This window comes from Pleurodeles waltl, chromosome 11 (genome assembly GCF_031143425.1).
Source record: "Pleurodeles waltl isolate 20211129_DDA chromosome 11, aPleWal1.hap1.20221129, whole genome shotgun sequence".
Classification (NCBI taxonomy): Eukaryota; Metazoa; Chordata; class Amphibia; order Caudata; family Salamandridae; genus Pleurodeles; species Pleurodeles waltl.
This window is the reverse complement of record NC_090450.1, coordinates 207,384,637-207,407,311: the sequence shown is the minus strand read 5'-3', so window position 1 is coordinate 207,407,311 and position 22,675 is coordinate 207,384,637. Positions and strand designations below refer to the sequence as shown.

Here is a 22,675-nt window from a genome sequence, read left to right as displayed (position 1 = left end):
CTTTTACAAGAGACTTTTTGCTGATCGAGTCTATTGGAATCCTAGAAATACTATGCGGATCAAATTCCAGGGTCCTAGGTTCAGCGGCTAGTATCTGTCATCAACAGTACTGGACATTTAGAGAGGTACATTGTTCTTTGATGCAAAATGCAAGATTTATGTCCACCAATGATTTTGAAGTATGCTTTGGTTCCAATTTGTCTCCGTTTGGGAGGGTTGTGGAATGATGTAAAGGAAGGCTTTCCCTCGAATGGAGATGGTGCTTGGCCTCATGACTTCCATAAGAGTTGATGTAAATGCTGTTTACCTGCAAACTCCCCCCCCCACCACCACCACCACCACCTGCCGCTCTTTTCCATCTGAGCCATAGGACCTCTGTGTTTACTTGGAGCCTCCCGTTCCTTGACAACTAGTGCCTGCAATGTAGTCTCCAGAAGCGCTAGAGTTGGGTAGTGGGACAGAAGGGTACAGGACCTAGTGTCTGTCTGCAGAGTTCCTTTTTGGAGTAGAGGACTCTCTGCACAGGGGAATCTTTCAGATTTGTATGCCAGAAGTGGTTTTCACCTTTGATGTCTCCCTCTTGGGTTGAAGAGGAAATCAAGACCGCCTGTTGGTGGTGCTTGGAACCTTTCAAGGCCCAATATCACATTATCTCCTCACATCTGTAAAGACTTTATCTAGCCCTAATCACTTTCCTTCCTAGGCGCAAGCCGCTTGAACTGGCCTTCACAGACACCACAGTAGGTGTGCCCTATATCAGTAAGAGGAGGGATGAGGAAGTTGTAAGAAGGCCAGTGAACCCTGCCTTTGTGAAGTAACAGGTTAACGTTGAAATATACCAATACAAAGTCCACAATGCAGTAGGAAAAATAAGACTAGTTAAGTTAAAAAGTACACACCTGATAGACTGTGATGGTTAATGCTACCCAAAACAAAAGCTTCTGGTAATTTGCAGTGTAGATCATTGCAACCGTATTAATCTATTAATCGTTATTAACTTGAGTTGCTCAAACTGGCACTGCTGCGCTCCTGAAGTTGAGTGGAACATGTATGTCACATAAATAAGTACAGTGCTCTAGGGCTTGAGCTTTTGGGATATTGAAACCTTCGCTGGTGAAGCAGCAGAGAAATTAGAACTACATTGATCATAATGCACTGGGAGGTTTGAATAATATATTGTTTAGTGTGTGCAGGGAATTCAGACCACCTGAGAATCTGGAAAGTAAAGCTAGTGGTGCCTTTTTTACGCTGGGGTAGTAAATTTAGGCAGAATGCTTGGGATGGCCGGTGTTCCCTGGGTTTGATACATTGTGTAGGGGATCTGGTTCATGGTGTGCCTGCGAAAGGCTTCTTCCTGTGTGCTATGATTCAGTTGTTCACCTCGCTAAGCAGCTTAGTCATAGCTCCGGTTTTCTCATAAAGCAGAAGTAGCTTTGCAAACATGCACTTCGCCCTCTCGCACAGAAGACGTGACCGAGCAGCACACACTTCATGCAGGAGCGCAGTCTGAGGTGAGCATTTTTTTGCATCCTACGCCAAGCAATTTGTATGTTCACCAAAAAAATAAATAAATTCTTAGCCCAAAACAGGGTTAATTCTCGAACCATTTCCGAATTCATCCCTTAAAGCGTGGAAGGGAGAAATATTTTTCTGTGTATACCCCAAACAGTGAAAGCGATTGTAGGGAATCTTGGAATACACAACCCCTGTTCTTCTCGACTCATGAATATTCCACCCCAAAGAAACCAGAACCTTTGCAATGTATCTCTTGACCCCACATACTGCAAAGTATTGTCCCAAAGCCTTTCCCTTCTCCCCACTATCTAATGTCCTCCTGTGCCCCCCGACGTTTCATGGAAGGTTGTGTTTTTTTTTTATTTTTTTTTTATTATTAATATAGACAGTATACTCTTTGACCATCTCAGTACCAGCTCGGGGTCTGGTGAGCTATGGAAACAAGTGCAATCACTAATGAATCCAGTTCAGGGATTGTTGTAAACCTGGTGCTTCAGTTCCAGATTCCATCAGGCCCACTGAGTCGCTCATCCTCGCAAGGGCAATAAAATGATCACCTTTGAGTTGGGTAACAGTAAACATCCGATGCTAGTTCAAAGAGACCGCACAGGTGAATGTACATTTTCCAAATATATTTTTTTTTTATGCAAGACAATTCTCTTCAAAATGGCAAGTCTTTGAATTGGTCAGTATGGTTCAAGAGCTACACTGCCGAGGAAGCCTTTTTTAAAAGAGGATTAGGATACAAATAGCTCGGTTTGTGGGTACGGGGTTCAAACAAAGCCAACAGTGCTCCGGCTATTCCCCAAAGGGCAGACTGGCCACAAGCGTGGTGGTTGAAATCCCTTGTCACTGGTGTCTTGGGCTTCGTCCTGCTGTGGGTATGCAAACTGGGCCAAGTGCACCCTTTCCCACATCTGTCTCATGATGGTGAGAGCAAGTAGCCGCAACCTTTCCTGGGGGCTAATTGTGATACAACAGCTCAGAACTTAAGTCAAGTAGCAGACGAAATAACTTTAAGCCCAGCTCATTGCTTGTCCTTATTAACAAATAAGGTACTTTTTTTTTTTTTTTTTTTTCTCCAACCTAATAAAACACTACACCATCTAATTAGCAGATTAAACGGGTTTGGCATAAGTTGTGCATTAACAGTTAGGGGCTATGCTTGGTCCGCCTTCCTTTTGCTGTAGTCTGGATGCCACTATTCCTGCCCCCCACCCAACCTCCATAATTCTGTAGGTCAAGGGGGGAAATACCTCTTTTTCCATAATCACCCCCAGTTGATTGGACTGATGCTGCTGTTTCTTAAATCAGTCAGTGCCCTGAGTCAATCTCCGTGCCAGTGCTCTGACCCTTTAAAGGTGTATGTCTAAATGGCCCACCCACAATTTGAAAAAATGCACTTGCTTGTAAGTGCTTAGTATATGGTACCAGCGGCACCCAGGGCTGGAAAGTGGAAGTGTCCCTCCTGAATTGAATCCCTTATGGTGCCCCCACAAGGGTGATAAAGCAAAGCATGACTCCCAGCCACCATTGCTGGCTGGCAGGGTTATTTTCATACTGCTAACTCGACTTTGATAACTATTAAAAGACAAAGCTTGGGCTTTGCCATTACTTTAAATGTCAGTCACTCCTAGGGCAAGCCTAACGAGCTCTAAAGGCAGTGTGCAGTATATTAGCAAGCATTGGCAAAGCCAAAAGGTCTGGCATACGCAAGAGCTATTTGCTTTGGCAATACGTTTTAGCCATGTTGCACACCAGCATGGCTGCTGTTCAGCCTCCAAAGTTAGTGGAGGAGAGTGATGTGGACTGTAAAGTGGAGTTTCGTGTATTAGAGTAGAGGAGTGTTATGGAGTGGCATAGAGTCATGGAGTGGTGTAGATTGTTACAGAGGGTGTAGAGTGTATTAGAATGGAAGGATGTATTGTGGAGTAGTGTGCCGTGGAGTACAGTGGCATAGATTGTCTTAGAGTGGAGTGGCATGGAGTAGAGTAGTAGAGTGTTGGGGAGTGGCAGAGAGTAACGTAGAGTGCAGTGGCGCAGATTGGAATAATGGAGTGGAGTAGTGTGTTACAGAATAGAGTGGAGTACAGTGACGTAGAGTTGCCTAGAGTAGTGGCATCGAGTGGATAAGATGTTGGAGTGGAGTTTGAGTAGAGTGCTATAGATTGGAGTGGCCTAGAGTGGAGTAAAGTACAGTGGTGTAGAGGGCAGTGAGATAGAGTTGCGTAGAATGGAGCGGAGCAGCAGAGATTGCAGTGGCACAGAGTATAATGGTGTAGAGTGCAGTGGCATAGATTGTTTCAGAGTAGAGGGAAGTAATGTAGAGTGGAGTTGTGCGGGGTAAAGTGCAGAGGTGTTGAGTGCAGTGGTGCAGGGTTGAGTGGTGTAGAGTGCAGTGGCGGAGAGTTCACTCTTGTAGAGTGTCAGAGTGCAGTGGTGTGGAGAAGACTGGCATAGAGTCAATCGGTGTAGAGTACAGTGGTACAGAGTAGCATGATGTAAAGAGCAGTAGTGTAGAGTAAAATGGCATTGGCTCAATGGTGTAGAGTGGCATAGCATGCAGTAACATGGTGTTGTAGAGTATAGCGATGTTGAGTGCATTGGTTTTCAGTAAAATGGTTTAGAGTGCAGTCATTTACAGTAGTGGCGTAGAGTGAATAGAGTTTTGGTGTAGAGTGCAGGGTTGCATAGTAGAGTGGGAAAGTGAAGTGGCATAGAGTCAGAGTGCAGTGATGCACATTAGACTAGTGGCATATAGTTTAGTGGCAAAGCATGCAGTGTTTTTTTTGTTTTTTGGGGGGGAGGGGTGGGGGGGGGGTTATGTGCATCTCCTCATTTACCTTCTGTACTTCCATTTTGAACTGATGACCCATATTCTGTTCCCTCGCCCTTGGAAGGGTCTAAATGTTCATAATGGGAAGTCTGAGATATGACACGCCTGTGGGAGTGCCTGCCCACTGTCCTGACTTCATCTCATATGGCTTTACTCATCGGACAGCTGTTAGCGTATGGGCGGAGAGATTATAACAGCAAGGGGCCCCGTTTCACCTACCTTGTCCAAGACCTCCACAACTTTGCAGCACCCTTTGCACAAGTCTATCTCAAGTCCAAATTACATGTGCTAGCCACGACCTCCAGCCATTCAGACCTAGAAGGGGGTTCTGAAGTTGTCCATTGCTTACAGATCTTCCTTCTACCCAGCAATATCAAAAAGAACAACAAACTCCTTTTATACTCCTACAAATTTTCTATCTTAAGGGACCAACCAAAAACCATTATTTCTAGAGTCAACACTAACTTTACCTGTAATACAGCACTTGAAACCCCGTTGGCCTCTGCCCAAAAACTCTGGCTATGGGGACAGAGTACTAACATGTGGAGGTCATCAGCCATAGCGCTACCACACGTCCTGCAAGCTGTACTCCCTTTGGACCCAAATTTAGCTATTTTATGCCCTGTGAAGAACAAATAGATGATTCCTTCTTAATTACGCAGGTTTTACCACCTAATAAAGAAGTTGCCATGAGATCACCCATAAGCAAGTGGCCTCTTCACTCGGGACAAGTTTGCTACATAAAGAGCTGGGGGGGGGGGGGGGGGTCCCTGATCTTGATCCGAGCTACCTAAAAGTAAGCTGTAGTAAACTGCCACTTCCTACTTCCTTCCTACAAGGTGGGCCTTTTAATCAACAGTTCCTCAAGCACATTAGTAGTTGATAATACTTAAATTTCGATACAGACCCCGCATCACTGCCAGAAAATCATCCCAGGGATTTAAATTCCCATCTTGAAATACCCGACCCTATTCTACAATACCAGATTCCTTTAAAGGTTGAGACAGGGAGTCTTTAAGGCACTCCGGTGTGCCCAGTGAGTCCCATATGGGGGCATAAGTACTGTAGTATGATAGGTTCGTAATTTTCCTTATCTGTGCCTGTGCGGCTTGCAGAACTTTCAGTCTAACGCTTTTACAGAATTTGGTATGGCCAAATTTTATACATAAATTTTATACCGTCCCCACCCTTGCCTCTTATGACCACCTTTAAATGGTTACCCGCCCTTCCTGATAACAAATCTTTAACACACTTTAACTTGAAGGCCCAGGTACACAACTGGATATCCGACATGGCTATCCCTCCTTAGGCATACTTCTAAGTTTCAGCCTTGCAATTCTGATTCCTTTAAAAGCCCAGATACAGCTGTCCAATTTAGCTTGGAGTTTTTTTTAATTTTTTTAATTTTTTGTTTTTTTTTGTATCCCAGCCTTCTTAAAATATAAAGGGGTCCTATTCAAAAGGGAGGTAAGCTTTGGGAGGATAGTCATTTTTATTAAGTTTACCCTTCCATATAAGGTTAACAGAAGGTGCGACCAGCTTAGCAACAATTTCTTTACCTCTTGTGTTGCATATCTCAAATTTACATCTGGAGCATCCTCCAAATCATTTAATCTGTGCTCTTCATCCATATTCCATGTCATTATTTCTGTTTTGGTCATATTAACTGCATACCCCGACACCTTGCCAAATTCTAAAGTTAAATGCTCTAGCCTGTCTAAGGTAGGGGCAGGTTTCTATTGTAAATCATAAGATCATCTGCATATAGTGATATATATTTTTTCACAGTCAAGATAGATAAGTGGTTTAATTAGGTGGTCCCTCTTAATCATTACGGCTAACGGCTCAATATAGAGGTTAAACAATATTGGGGAAAGCGGACAACTCTGCCTGGTTCCCCTTGTAATAGCAAATGCCATGGTTACGTTGCCATTTAACACTTATCTGGCTGAGGGGGTTTTATAAATTTTTCTCAAAACTCTACAAAAGCTCACCCCAAAATTAGGATGTCCTAAAAGAAAGTTAAGGTATCCCCAGTTCACTCTGTCAAAAGCCTTGGTGGCATCTAATGTTAGCCAGGGGACGTTTATTTGTTTTTGCGAAATCTATTGCTCCAATCAGCTCATGGGCGAACTCATGCATATATCTACCCTTGAGGAATCCCTTCTGGTCCCCCTGGATCAATTTCCCCATCACCGTACCCAACCTATTAGCCAAAATATTGCCCATTTTTTTGCAGAGCTCTTCTACTTGAGTTTCCATGACCTGGGTTCTTTGTGCTAATATGTCCAATTTATCCGCTAAACCTTCATAGACATCCTGTATCTCCTGGTTGGCTTGAGATACTAAAAAAACCCTCCTTCGTTAGAGAGAGGAGTAGGGCTTCTAAGGGGGCTGCCTGTGGGGTCTGTGCGTTACCAGCATCATCGTGGGGCCTCTGGGGACGCCTACACCCTGCCAGATTCAGGGCGCCAGGGCATGTCCCGGCTGAGAGTTCTAAGAGACTACTTTTTTCCTTAGCCAGGGGACTCTAGGCACCAGGGAGACAGAAACTCTTGTTCACCATTTGTAAGGAAATGCCTTCCTTGGCATGGTTACCCCCTGGCTTTTTGCCTTTTGCTGATGCCAGTTATGATTGAAAGTGTGTTGGGACCCTGCTAACCAGGCCCCAGCACCAGTGTTTGTTCCCTAAACTGTACCGTTGTTCCCACAATTTTGCACAGCCCTGGCACACAGATAAGTCCCTTGTAAATGGTACCCCTGGTACCAAGGCCCCGTGGCCAGGTAAGGTCTCAAAGGACTGCATCATGTCTTGTGCCATGTTGGGGACCCCTCACTTAGCACATGCACACTGCCTCAGCTTGTGTGTGTTGATGGGGAGAAAATGACTAAGTCGACATGGCACTCCCCTCAGGGTGCCATGCCCACCTCTCACTGCCTGTGACGTAGGTACGTCACCCCTCTAGCAGGCCTTACAGCCCTAAGGCAGGGTGCACTATACCACAGGTGAGGGCATAAGTGCATGAGCACTATGCCCCTACAGTGTCTAAGCAAAACCTTAGACATTGTAAGTGCAGGGTAGCCATAAAGAGTATATGGTCTGGGAGTTTGTCAAACACGAACTCCACAGTTCCACAATGGCTACACTGAAATCTGGGAAGTTTGGTATCCAACTTCTCAGCACAATAAATGCACACTGATGCCAGTGTGGGACTTATTGTAAAATACACCCAGAGGGCTTCTTAGAGATACCCCCTGAATACCAGTCCGACTCCTAGTGCTAGACTGACCAGTTTCTGCCAGCCTGCCACAACCAGACGAGTTTCTGGCCACAAGGGATGAGTGCCTTCGTCACTCTGTGGCCAGGAACAAAGCCTGTACTGGGTGGAGGTGCTTCTCACCTCCCCCTGCAGGAACTGTAACACCTGGCGGTGAACCTCAAAGGCTCAAGTCTTTTGTTACAGCACCCCAGGGCATCCCAGTTAGTGGAGATACCCGCCCCTCCGGCCAGTGCCCCCACTTTTGGCAGCAAGGCTGGAGGAGATAATGAGGAAAACAAGGCGGAGTCACCCACCAGTCGGGAAAGCCCCTAAGGTGCCCTGAGTTGAGGTGACCCCTGCCTTTAGAAATCCTCCATCTTGAGTTTGGAAGATTCCCCCAATAGGGATCTGCCCCACTCCCCTCAGGGAGGAGGCACAAAGAGGGTGTAGCAACCCTCCAGGACCAGACCTAAACACACCCCTAAATTTTAGTATTTAGGGGCGACCCTGAACCCAGGAAATCAGATTCCTGCAAACTACAACAAGGACTGTTGACTTTAAAGCCCCACAGAGACGACCACTGACTTGGCCCCACCCCTACCGGCCTGTCTACAGACTCAAAGAACCTGCACAGCAATGCATCCGACAGGAACCAGTGACCTCTTATGACTCAGAGGACTGCCCTGAACCTGAAGGATCAAGAAACTCCAGAAAACAGCAGCACTGTTCAAAAACTGCAACAACTTTGCAACTTTCAAAAAAACTCTCTTCCTGCCGGAAGCTTGAGATTTCACACTGCACCTAACGCCCCTGGCTCAAGCTCCAGAGAACTAACACCACAGAGAGGACTCGAGGTGACTACGACGACGTGGGTAACCTGAGTCGACCTCCCCCGCACCCAGACAGCGACGCCTGCAGAGAGTATCCAGAGGCTCCCCAGGAACCCGATGCCTAGACAAAGCACTGCACCTGCAGGAGTGACCAGCAGGTGGCCCTTTTCCTAGCCCACTCGGTGGCTGGCCCGAGAAGCCCCCCTGTGCCCTGCCTGCATCGCTTAAGTGACCCCCAGGTCCCTCATTGCTTTCAATAGCAAACCCGACGCCTACTTTGCACACTGCACCCAGACGCCTCTGTGCCACAGAGTGTTTTGTGTGCCTGTATGTGTCTCTTCCCCCTCAAACCTCCCCACCCCCCTGTGCTCTTTAAAAAAAAAAAAAAAAAAAAAAAAACCCTGGTTGTCTCCCTGCAGACGCAGGTACTTACCTGCTAGCAGATTGGAACCGGAGCATCCCTCTTCTCCATAGGCACATATGTGTTTTGGGCCCTCCTTTGACCTCTGCACCTGATAGGCCATGTGTTGCTGGTGCGGTGACTTTAGGGTTGCCTTGAACCCCCAACAGTGGGCTGCCTATGCCCAGGACACGAAGTGCTTTACTTTCCTGAGAAACCTAACAAAACTTACCTCCCTAGGAACTGTTGATTTTTGCACAGTGTCCACTTTTAAAATAGCTTATTTCCATTTTAACCTAAACTGTGTGTACTACTGTTTTTAAATCAAAGTTCTATACTTATGTGTGTGAAGTAACTTGCATTTTATGTACTTACCTCAAATCTTGAATCTTGTGGTTCTAAAATAAATTAAGAAAATATATTTTTCTATATAAAAACTATTGGCCTGGAGTTAAGTCTTTGAGTGTGCGTTCCTCATTTATTGCTTGTGTGTTTACAACAAATGCTTAACACTACCCTCTGATAAGCCTACTGCTCGACCACACTACCACAAAATAGAGCATTCGTATTATCTAATTTTGCCACTATCAGCCTCTAAGGGGAACCCTTGGACTTTGTGCACACTATCTCTCACTTTAAAGATCGTATATACAGAGCAAACTTCCTACATTGGTGGCAGCGGTGGGATCTAAGACTTTGCATTTGCTGGACTCCTCAGCCAATACCTGCTCACACAACAAAATTCAAAAAATTGTCATTAGAAATATATTTTTGCAATTTGACTATTTTTCTAAATTTTTTAAAGTCCTGCTAGGGCCTTGTGTAAGTCCCTGTTGGATTTTCTTTTAAAGTTTGGATTGAAGTTCTAGAAGTAGTTTTTAGATTCTTAAAAAGTAATCCCAACTTTTAGAGTGATAATGTCAAATACAGATGAGATGGTGATGGAACTCAACCTCACCCCTTACCTGCATCTAGGGATGTCGGAGTCAAGGTCTTAAAAAGATAAAAACTGGGTCCAACCCTACCAAAGTGAAGCTCCAGGAGCTTTTGGCAGAGTTCACAAGGGACCACCCCTTTGAGGATACTCCTTCAGATGGGGAAGGTTAGTGACCAGGAGGAAGATCTCCCCCCCCCCCTCCCTCTCATGTCCTAAATAGGGAGAACAGGGTTCCTCAAACCCTGACTCCACAAATCATAGTTAGAGAGACTGGTTCTTCCACAGGGGAGACCAGTACCTAGGGAAGCGTCCATGAAGAGGACCTCCTGTTAGCCAGGATGGCTAAAAGATTGGTTTTTGAGAAGCAGCTCCTAGCCATAGAAAGGGAAAGATAAGAGATGGGTTTAATTCCCATCAAGGGTGGCAGCAACATAAATAGGGTCAGAGAGAATACTGACATCATAAAAATCCCCAAAGGGATTGTAACAAAATATGAAGATGGTGAAGACATCAACAAATGGTTCACAGCTTTTGAGAGTGCTTGTGCAACCAGAAAGGTAAACCGATCTCACTGGTGTGCTCTCCTTTGGGAAATGTTCACTGGAAAGTGTAGGGATAGACTTCTCACACTCTCTGGTAAAGATGCAGAATCTTATAACCTCATGAAGGCTACCCTGATTGAGGGCTTTGGATTGACTCCAAAGTCGGTGAGGTTAAAGTTGCACCCTTTTGCCTCTTATCTAGATCCTCCATACCCTTAACCAGACAGTCATCAAAGTGCTGTGCGGGAAGGGATTTAACCGTGGGTCCACTGTACTTTGAGCTTTAAAAAAGGACCCGAGCGAGGGGTTGATTTTTCTGGTGCCGCTTTGGAAGTGTTAGCACAGTTTGTTTTTTTTCCTCTGAGAAACTACCTGACTTTGAGAACCCCTTCCATCAGGTGAATATTTTAATTTATTTTTTTTACTTTATTAGGGGGAACTTCCACCCAATCACTCTGTCCAGTTGAATCACTCGCCCCACTGATGTTTTTAAATATCAAATTCCCTCTTTCCCTCCCCTGAGAGGCACTTATTTTGAGATGTAGAAACAGTCAGTCTTCCTCTTCGTCTCTGAGGGAGCTGGAGCCAAATCCTTCTGCCAGCCACACGCCGTGTCGTCGCTGGTGCTGTTTCTGCCAGTACCGCCCCCGGTCTCTCCTCATTGCGTGACCCTGGAAGTGAGGTTCAGGACCTTCCTCACTTCCATGGCAGTTCTCTTCCAGCAGCCACCATCCTCACTGCGTGTCCCTGCCCTTAACGCTCGCGTCCTGGTCCTGGCGCGATCGCGAACCGACACACGGGTTGCCCTGCCCAACCACAACAGAAGTAAGGCCAGTATAACAATAGATAATCTGGGCCCTCTTCTTCGCGCCCTCCAATGTTCGAGCTTACTGCTTCATCCACTCGCCTTACTAGCGATGCAACCTGCTCAGCCGCACGGCGGCTGTCCGCTGGCCCCCATGTTCTCTGTTGAAGCATGTAGTGTTGCACAGTGGAGTGCAGTGGCATAGAGTGGTGCAGAGTAAAATGGTATAGAGTTCACTGGTGCAGAGTAGATTGGCATAGAGTGAATTGGTTTTCAGTAAACTAATGTAGAGTACATTGGCCTAGAGTATAACTGTGTAGATTGCAGTGTTGGAGAATGGAATGTCGCAGATTAGATTAAAGTGTAGATTGCAGTGGCATAGAGTGCAGTGTTGTAGAAGGAAGAGGTGCAGATTAGATGAGTAGTGTAGGAAGTTGGCTCTGTATGCACTATTTCAAAGTAAGGAATAGTATGCACAGAGTCCAAGGGTTCCCCTTAGAGGTAAGATAGTGGCAAAAAGAGATAATTCTAATGCTCTATTTTGTGGTAGTGTGGTCGAGCAGTAGGCTTATCAAAGGAGTAGTGTTAAGCATTTGTTGTACATACACACAGGCAATAAATGAGGAACACACACTCAGAGACAAATCCAGGCCAATAGGTTTTGTTATAGAAAAATATATTTTCTTAGTTTATTTTAAGAACCACAGGTTCAAAATCTACATGTAATATCTCATTTGAAAGGTATTGCAGGTAATTACTTTAGGAACTTTGAATAATCACAGTAGCATATATACTTTTTACATAAAACACAATAAGCTGTTTTAAAAGTGGACACAGTGCAATTTTCACAGTTCCTGGGGGAGGTAAAGTAATGTTAGTTTTTGCAGGTAAGTAAACCACCTACGAGGTTAAGATTGGGGTCCAAGGTAGCCCACCGTTGGGGGTTCAGAGCAACCCCAAAGTCACCACACCAGCAGCTCAGGGCCGGTCAGGTGCAGAGTTCAAAGTGGTGCCCAAAACGCATAGGCTTCAATGGAGAGAAGGGGGTGCCCCGGTTCCCGTCTGCCAGCAGGTAAGTACCCGTGTCTTCGGAGGGCAGACCAGGGGGGTTTTGTAGGGCACCGGGGGGGACACAAGCTCACACAAAACGTACACCCTCAGCAGCACTGGGGCGGCCGGGTGCAGTGTGAAAACACGCGTCAGGTTTTCAATAGGTTTCAATGGGAGACCAAGGGGTCTCTTCAGCGGTGCAGGCAGGCAAGGGGGGGGCTCCTCGGGGTAGCCACCACCAGGACAAGGGAGAGGGCCTCCTGGGGGTCACTCCTGCTCTGAAGTTCCGTTCCTTCAGGTGCTGGGGGCTGCGGGTGCAGGGTCTTTTCCAGCCGTCGGGATTTTAGAGTCAGGCAGTCGCGGTCAGGGGGAGCCTCGGGATTCCCTCTGCAGGCGTCGCTGTGGGGGCTCAGGGGGGACAACTTTGGTTACTCAGTCTTGGAGTCGCCGGAGGGTCCTCCCTGTAGCGTTGTTTCTCCACCAGTCGAGTCGAGGTCGCCGGGTACAGTGTTGCAAGTCTCACGCTTCTTGCGGGGATTGCAGGAGTCTTTAAATCTGCTCCTCTGAAACAAAGTTGCAGTCTTTGTGGAACAGGGCCGCTGTCCTCTGGAGTTTCTAGTCTTTCTTGAAGCATGGCAGTCCTCTGAGGTTTCAGAGGTCGCTGGTCCTGGGGAAAGCGTCGCTGGAGCAGGGTTCTTTAGAAGGCAGGAGACAGACCGGTAGGACTGGGGCCAAAGCAGTTGGTGTCTTCTTTTCTTCTTCTGCAGGGGTCTTTCAGCTCAGCAGTCCTCTTCTTCTTGTAGTTGCAGGAATCTAAATTCTTAGGTTCAGGGAAGCCCTTAAATACTAAGTTTAAGGGCGTGTTTAGGTCTGGGGGGTTAGTAGCCAATGGCTACTAGCCCTGAGGGTGGGTACACCCTCTTTGTGCCTCCTCCCAAGGGGAGGGGGTCACATTCCAATCCCTATTGGGGGAATCCTCCTTCTACAAGATGGAGGTTTTCTAAAAGTCAGAGTCAACTCAGCTCAGGACACCTTAGGGGCTGTCCTGACTGGCCAGTGACTCCTTGTTTTTCTCATTATCTCTCCTGGACTTGCTGCCAAAAGTGGGGGCTGGGTCCAGGGGGCGGGCATCTCCACTAGCTGGAGTGCCCTGGGGCATTGTAACACGAAGCTTGAGCCTTTGAAGCTCACTGCTAGGTGTTACAGTTCCTGCAGGGGGGAGGTGTGAAGCACCTCCACCCAGAGCAGGCTTTGTTTCTGTCCTCAGAGAGCACAAAGGCTCTCACCGCATGGGGTCAGAACCTCGTCTCTCAGCAGCAGGCTGGCAGAGACCAGTCAGTCCTGCACTGAACAATTGGGTAAAGTACAGGGGACATCTCGAAGATGCCCTCTGCGTGCATTTTTTAATAAATCCAACACTGGCATCAGTGTGGGTTTATTATTCTGAGAAGTTTGGTACCAAACTTCCCCATATTCAGTGTAGCCATTATGGAGCTGTGGAGTTCGTTTTTGACAGACTCCCAGACCATATACTCTTATGGCTACCCTGCACTTACAATGTCTAAGGTTTTGCTCAGACACTGTAGGGGCATAGTGCTCATGCACCTATGCCCTCACCTGTGGTATAGTGCACCCTGCCTTAGGGCTGTAAGGCCTGCTAGAGGGGTGACTTACCTATGCCACAGGCAGTGTGAGGTTGGCATGGCACCCTGAGGGGAGTGCCATGTCGACTTAGTCATTTTCTCCCCACCAGCACACACAAGCTGGCAAGCAGTGTGTCTGTGCTGAGTGAGGGGTCCCTAGGGTGGCATAAGACATGCTGCAGCCCTTAGAGACCTTCCCTGGCATCAGGGCCCTTGGTACCAGGGGTACCAGTTACAAGGGACGTTACCTGGGTGCCAGGGTTGTGCCAATTGTGGAAACAACGGTACATTTTAGGTGAAAGAACACTGGTCCTGGGGCCTGGTTAGCAGGGTCCCAGCACACTTCTCAGTCAAGTCAGTATCAGGCAAAAAGTGGGGGGTAACTGCAACAGGGAGCCATTTCTTTACAAGTAGCTTACAGTGGATTGGCGTAGAGTGTAGTGTAGTGGGGTGGGGTAATGTGCATGGACGTAGAGTAGAGCACAGTGTCCTAAATTGCCGTGGGGGGATTGCATTGTTGCAGAATAGAAGTGGCATAGAGTATAATGGATTGTTGTGGAGGGGAAATGTTGCAGAGGCGTATACTAGCATAGAGTGCAGAGGTGCAGAGTCCTGTAGAGTATAATGGCAGAGTGCAGGGGTTCGAGTAAGGTACAGTGGCGTAGAGTGCAGTAGCTATTTGAGTGCAATGGCGTAGAGTAGAAGTGTAGAGTTCCGTGTTGCAGAGAGGCGAAGAGTGAAGTGGGGTAAAGTGGAGTATACATGATGTGTTTGCACATAAAGCATCTTAAATTAAATGTCAATTATTTTCGCACAGACATGCAGTTTTACTGAAAAGTTTTCTGCGCGCAAACTTAATGTGTGGAAATGTCATCACCTAGTGCATTGATTTGTTTTGATCATATTAAAATATTTCCATCCACCATGCTTCAGTCTTCCCCCAACAAACCTATAGTAGCCAGTATGTTTGCTGCATACATTCTCTCAATTTGAAGTCCTACAAAGACAAGTTAAGCATCAAGCTAGCTCCCTGGAAGACAAAGCCTGACATTTGACCTCTGTCTTTGAATGTACAGCAAATGTGACAAGATGCAAAAAAGATTGAAAAGCCCGTTTACAGAAATTGAACACTGGTGGAAGAATACAGTACCTAAGATATTGGGGCACGGAAGGGAAGATCTCAAGCGGACAGCCTAACAAAATTAAACCAGCAAACCGAAAGCAAGCAATTGTGAGTTGCAAACCACAAATCCAGTGGTAAAAAATAGGTAGAAGGCATTCCCAGGAACGTTTTCTGAATGTTCCCAAAAATGTTGCTAGCAAACCAATCTGATAGTTACAGATTCCTTACCTTATTATTTCCCCCAAGAGTCAGTCTGGATACGTACCTTTTTTTTCGCGCAATACTCCTGTGTGCTTTTAGGTGGCATCAATTGGCTGTGCTTCCGACATCGTCCACACCCAATCGAATGTCACGGGCACTATGTAGGGGGCATGCTGACATCTGTTCTTTTCTTTCTGTGCCAGCTAAAGCTGATTTGAAGAAAGCTACTCCTTAGTCATTTTTTGAATGGCTTTTTTCTACTTTTTTGGGTAAGATTTTTTTTCAAGTTTTTAACTTGTTGAAGATGTTGTTGAGGAAGACTGGGTTTAAGCCTTCGGGTCTTCTCATCTGGGAATGTCCTTGACGGATCCTCACCTCGTGTGTCCTGGTACCTGGAGCGTGACCAAGACCCCAAAGTTGTGCTGTTTGTCGGGTCGTGCACCCGAAGGCTTTGAGGGAGCGGTCCCTTGAGGTGATGGTGGCCCAACGCTCGACTGCATAAGTCGAGATCCCGGTCAAAAAGAAGGTCCCAGAATAGGTCACAGAGTCATCCATTGTTGTCGTCCCACTCCAAGTCTTCAGGGTGGCTTGGCAAGTTGAGACACAAGAAGTCTACGCCACCGCCGCACGCCAAACTCAGAATGCGGGCCTATATGTCTTAATAGTTGCTTGAAGTAAATCTGTTGCCTGCCTGTGTCTTCCCAAAATGAGTCTAGAGTTTTGTTTCCCCTAATTTCGGGAATACTTTAACTGTTGAGGATGCCTAACCTATCCAATACTAAGCATTCCAAAAATAACCCTTTGTTAGACTGTTTAACCAGCATTTTACGTCGTAGTTTCTTGCATAGGTTTTTGTATTGTGTTAAAATGCTACTTTTTAGGACAACTAATGACCAAACACAACTTTATGCAGGGTGAAAGTGTCTTCTCACTATTGGTGGATAGATGCAAACAGTCTCCCAAAACCCATGCTGTAAAATTTGGATGTAGAAGACTGCAAAGTAATAAAAGGAAAGAATATTACCTACAGTCTGTTGTCTCTAGTGCCCATATTTGTATCACATGCCACTTTCAAAACATTCTGCGTGAAAGAAGAATTCAGAGGTTCAGCAGCGCAGGGTGAAATACCTGGTTAGCAAAGGGCTTATCAATTAGAGTAGGAGCAGAGATATCCCCCTCTCCTCTTTACCCTTTTGTGTCTTGCGTGACACAAAGTTTCGAAGACCCATTTCTGGGCTCCTCTGGAACAGGCATTCCACAACTCTGTTCAGATTGATTCTTCCCTTGGATGTCGCCAGTCAATATTTAAGTCTCTTATGTTTATAACTTCTGGGTACGATGGTTGCTACTACCTCATGGAATGTAGTGTTTGGTCGTATGTATTACGATTTTTAAGATGGAACATGTATTTCTCCAGTAAGCTTAAAAAGTCTGTCAGTATCCACTTGTAAAAGGTATTTTTCCATTTAATTTTTTTTTGAGGAGTCATTTTTGTTTTTGGAAATCTTGTCAGATTGGTAGCATTCTTCTCTTTTCTACATTCCAGTTATCTCTTTTGGCTTGTCATTGTATAAAAGTACTACAGATGTGACTAAAACAAAGTTCCCAAACACCACCTTATTAAGCAAAATAATTCCTGCAAATCCAGTGAGTCAGTCTGTGTTGAGAGTAGTGGTGCTTTCAGTCTACTAAGGGGATTCACCTTTCATTATTCGTTTCCTAACCTGCTCATGGGTACGGTGACGATGGTGTGGAAACATATGTAATGTGTTTACTCCAGTATAGGAACTTTCATAGATTCACATGCTTGAATCATTCCCAGCCGTCGAGATGGGAGTCCCCGGTACCTTAGAAAAGACAATGTCCCAAAGACATAACATCTAGAACATACATATTCCCTTCATTTTAGCAACCCATCCAAGTCCTTATGTAAAAAGGACCAAACTTGAACCTCAGCCAATCAGAGGGTACCACCCTTTAGAACCCTCCAGGTAGAAGCTCCAGCACCTCAGACTTTTTACTGCACGTCGTGCTAGGGAGTCTCCTCTGAGTCTTGTGAGAACATTTTCTCAATGTATCCGAATTCCTTTTGCTCATTGGGTGTCTCTGATTTACACTCGTACCTTCTGGAGCCTTTTATACCAGCAGGATGTCAGACAGGGAGAGGAAAAGTCTCTTTAGAGCCTGCAGCACTTGTGGGAAGAAAAGCTCTATTCAGAAGACCCTCATACAGATTGTATATATTGCCTCTACCCTGAACACTCTGCTGCTGATTGTAAGGTATGTCATACCTTTTCATCAAAGACTTTGAAACATAGAGAGGGGAGGCTGTTGATATGGCTCCAAAAGATTAAAACAAGAAAAAACCCTGTCTCAGACTCTGACAGTGAAGAGTCTTCATGGTCTTCTAGGAAGTCACAAAATAGGCATAGATCACCTCATTCTGAAAAGGGTTCAAGATCCTCCTCTAAATCCAGCCATCGGCCTTCAGCATCGAAGGAGGTCCCAATATCCTTCTCAGAGCCTTCTACACCCCCTCCAAAGGTGTTGATGCCGTTTAGAAAGCTTTCTTCAGCTTCTGAAGATAGACCTTTGACGATTCCACCGTTGACGAGTTCATTGTTGACGACTCCGTCATCGATGAGGACGTACGTGGCAGCTGCATCCGCGGTGGCGACCATGGTGACTTCTTCCTCGTCGATGACGATGGTAACAAAATAAAGATTGTCGATGCTGACGATCAGACCATTGTGGATGATGGTTCTGACGACTCAGACGGCGAGGAGCCCTTCGTCCACGCTGTTGTCGTCGACGGGGGCACTTGGATTGCTGGAGACGACTGCGTCAACAGTACCGTCATAGACACTGTAGCGAAGAGAAAAATGCAGTCTGCGACTGGAAGGGGAAATATCACTCCAGGAGCTACATCCCCAAGTAAGATTACTCCGTTGATCCCGACTCATCTTCTGGAAGAAGATTCGGATGATGATGGGCTGTTCGGAACTGCCCATAGCCCTTCACAGCTTCATGTAAAGTGCCAAGAGGATGATGAATAATATTAGCAGTATTATTCTCCTCAGCGGCAGCAGACTTATGTTCCAGAGGAGATGTTTGTGTTCAGAGTTCCCTTATATCTGATCTGCAGTTTATGTTGTCAGATTACAAAAGGAGATTTCCGTCCGTACTGCAACCGGGCATTCAGATGGCGCCTCCCCCATCGACGCCTGTCACTCCAGTGCCACAACCTAGAGCATCCCCTAGATCGGCCAGAAGTACCCCGCAAAGGGACTTCATACAAATTACTGACTCTTCGGATGAATAGAGAGAAGACGGGGAATTGCAGGACAACTCGGATTGGGACAATTTTATATTGCCGACACCCTCTTTACCGTCACCTACCCCTGTGGACTCTCACCCAGGAGATATTGGGGGTTTCCATAATTTGCTTGAGAGGGCGGCAAAGAGATTTGCGATACCCATGCCATCCAAACAGTGTTCGCTCCATACCTATAGTAGGATACATCTGGGAGGAAGGCCTCAAAGTAATGAGAAATCCAACTACGATAACTGCAGTCTTGTCCAGTTTGGACAAAAAGTATAAGGCCCTGTTATAACCCAGGCAGCGCAGAGTCGTTCCAAAAATTCATCAACGCCAATTTCAGCTCCTCCGGACAAAGAGGGGAGAAGACTAGACAACATTGGTAAGTGTTTCTCTTCCATGTCTGGCCTAATAGTGAGGGCAGCAAATTAATTGGCAATCCTGGGGAAGTACGACAGACAGCTGTGGGCTGATATTGCCCCGTATCTGGATCACATCTTGGAAGACTCAAAAGCGGAAGTAAAGAAGATCCTCTTTGAGGGTGAGTGCACCTCGGCTGAGGTGATTGACTGCGCTATGGATATTGCAACAGCTTTTCCGTAACTAGCTGGAGGAGCAGTGCTGCAGCGTCAGGGCTGGCTAAGGGCAACTTCCTTCCCTCCAGAGGTTCAGAACAAGGTGTTGGACCTTCCTTTTGATGGAGAAGCGTTGTTCGGCAAGCATGTGGATTAAGCCTTGCAGGCAATAAAAACAGATACAGACACTGCAAGGTCCTTAGGGACACTTCAATTTAAGAAAGTGCCTTTTTGTGCTTCCAGAGGTCGGGGAGTCTCGCCATATCGAGGGGGTTACCAGAGTTTTTGTTACCCCTCCTATGCTACACAGCAGTTTTGTCCTCAATATACCCAAAGGCAACCACCTGAGGCGTCATATTCCAGACCCCCTCCTAGGGAAGACTGCGTCAGGGTAAAGAGGCAGCCAGACATCATTGACAAGTTTCAGGCTCCGGCTACAGCCTTGCCACAGAGCAGGAAGATAGGAGGAAGGATATCAGTGGGAGCAAATTGCATCAGACCAGTGGGTCTTAAACATTGTTCGATTTGGCCATACTTTAGAGTTCGTTCAACACCCACCTTCTTGTCCTCCTCATACCTTCTTGCAGAAGCATCTAAAACAACTCCGGCTGAACCATGCTCAGAAAGGGAGCAATAGAGAGAGTTCCTTCTTCGGAGTAAGGCAAAGGTTTTTACTCCAGTTTCTTCCTGGTACACCAAAACTGGGAATCTTGGCATCCCATTCTGGATCTCAGAGGCCTAAACAAGTATCTCAAATGCCAAACCTTTTGCATGGTCGCGTTGCAAGATATTCTTCTCCGCATGAACCACAGAGATTATATGACGTGTCTGGATCTGCAGGACGCATACTTTCATATTCCAATTTCACATGCCCACAGGAAATATCTGTTTTGTGGTAGTTGGCAGCCATTTCCAATTCAAAGTTCTTCCATTCGGCTTTAAGTCCGCCCCCGATCTTTACAAAGTGCCTAGCTCTGGTAGCCGCTTTTCTGAGAAAAAAGAAAATGCACATTTTTACCTAGTTAGACGATTGGCTCATAAAGGAGCAGTCGTCTCAAGCAGCTTACGAATCAACAACAGCTTGCATAGCATTATTCGACGAGCTGGGTCTCACTCTGAATCAGAACAAGTCAAACATCTTGCCTACAAGAGTAACAACCTTCCTAGGAGCAAAAATCGACACCATCAAAGACAGATTTCCCGTCAATGGAGAGACAAGCGAAAGTCGTTTGCTTGGCAAGCAGAGTGCAAAGAAAAAAGTATTTCTGTACGCACTTACAAATCGCTTCTGGGGATGATCTCTTCTTGCATACATTTAGTCCACATTCGGAATGGCATCAGTCTAGGAGCAGAACATCTACCAGGAAGGCAGAACAAGACAGCAGACACTCTCAGCAGACTGACATCCTTCTGTCACGAATGGGATCTGAATCAGGACGTGCTCGACCAGGTCTTCAGAAGGTGGGGGAAACCCAAACTGGATCTGTTTGCATCCCCGCAGAACACCAAATGCCACTATTATGCAAGTTTGGTTCACCATCCGGGCACTTGGGGGAATGCGTTTTCAATGGCATGGTGCGGAATATTTGCCTACGCTTTTCCACCCATTCCTCTGATCTCAAGAGTGCTTGCAAAGATCAACCAGGATCATTGCAGGCTCATTCTGATAGCTCCGTTTTGGCCCCGCCAACACTGGTTCTCGGAACTCCTCCTGTTCTCTGAGGTGGATCACATGCCGCGGAAAGTTTCACCACAACTCTTGATGAGGAACAAGGGCCGGATTTTGCACCCAGACCCCAGATCACTAAAGTTATCGGCCTGGCTCCTGAACACAATGAGTTTGCCCATTTAGATATTCGCCCTGAGTGTCGGGATATTTTGGCAAAGGCCAGAGCAGAGAGCACCAACAAATCGTATTAATTGAAATGGGAGAGATTTTGTTTGTGTTGACGGAAGGAGCGCATTGATCCACTAATATCACCGCCAGAGCGAATACTACCCTATCTCCTCCATCTGGCATCTACAGGCTTGGCACATGCATCCATTAGGGTGCACTTTGGCGGCTATATACCTCGCTACATACGTTCACCTAAGTCTCCATCTCTGTGGTCATCTAGATTAATTAAGCAGTTTCTCAAAGGGCTCTTTCAAGCGTTTCTGACGTTAAGGCCTCCTCCACCGTCTTGGCAACTCAACACGGTTCTCTCTCAGCTTATGAAACACCCATTTGAACGAATACATAGAGCGGATCTGAAGCATTTATCGTGGAAAGTGGCTCTGCTTCTAGCTCTTACTTCTTCCAGGCTGGTCAGTGAGATCCAGGCGTTGACTATTCAGGAGCCTTTCCTCCAATTTAAAGAGAATAGAGTCATACTTCGTACAAACCCCAAGTTTGCACCAAAGGTGCCATCAGACTTTCATATTAACCAATCAGTGGTTCTGAAATCTTTCTTTCCGAACCCAACTTCTCCGGCAGAGAGAGCTCTCCATTTGTTGGACATCAAAAGGAACCTCAAGTTCTACTTGGAAAGAACCAAGAATTTTAGAAAGTCTACCCAATTGTTTGTGGCATATAGTACCCCTAGGAAAGGACAGGCCCTTTCTAAGAGAAGTATAGCCAGATGGATAGTAGTGGCTATAAACTTTTGCCACCAAGCAGCTGGAAAGTCCGTACAATCCTCAGTAATGGCACATTCTACGAGAACTGTCTGAGTCCATGGCACTGTTTGCAGGTGTACCTCTGCAGGACATTTGGAAAATGACACACGTTTACGAGGCACTATTTTCTGGATGCCATTCCTAAGGGAGATGCAGCGGTAGGTCAGGCAGTCCTGCCACATCTGTTCCAGTAACGGTGAGCTCACATTGCCTCCCTCCATCCTTTTTTTCTACTTCGCACATTGCATGGTTTAAGTTTGCTATGTTGTATTTGCATATATTCCTTATATCATAACATACAAGTGTCTGTGAAAATTTAGGATATTATATGTACAAAGCATAATGTTTTCATGCTATTATGAACAGCTCGACAATCTCAGATTGAGGGGGTTTGGATGTGCTATTAATGCAATGTGCGGTTAATACTGCTTTATAGTCTGATTCAAGCATGTGAATCTATGAAAGTTCCAATACTGGAGTAAGAAAATATGTTACTTACCTGTAACTATAGTTCTCCAGTATTGGAATCTTTCATAGATTCACATGCGACCCACCCGCCTCCCGGTGGAAGCTCACCTTTTTAATATCTTTTGTTTAATCGTTGATTGGTGCACTAGTGCTTAGAAAATCTGAGGTGATGGAGCTTCTCTCAAGAGGGTTCTAAAGAGTGTTACTCTCTGATTGGCTGAGGTTCAACTTTGGTCCTTTTTACATAAGGACTTGGATGGGTTGCTAAAATGAAGGGAATTTGTATGTTATAGATGTTAAGTCTTTGGGACATTGTCTTTTCTAAGGTACCAGGGACTCCCATCGCGACGACTGGGAATGATTCAAGCATGTGAATCTATGAAAATTCCAATACTGGAGAACTATATTTACAGGTAAGTAACTTATTTTCTTCTTTGGCATTCAGTGCTGTGCTTGCATGCAACCTATTTCCTTGCTAACTGAAAGAAAGAGTGGAATACTTAAAACAAATGC

The 22,675-nt window shown here is 46.0% G+C and overlaps 1 protein-coding gene across 4 annotated transcripts in view; it reads left to right on the top strand.

Annotated features, from left to right (window-relative positions):
- The window catches only part of ASH2L (ASH2 like, histone lysine methyltransferase complex subunit), a 231,446-nt gene that overhangs the window by 92,756 nt on the left and 116,015 nt on the right, over positions 1-22,675 (top strand). The window lies entirely within an intron of this gene.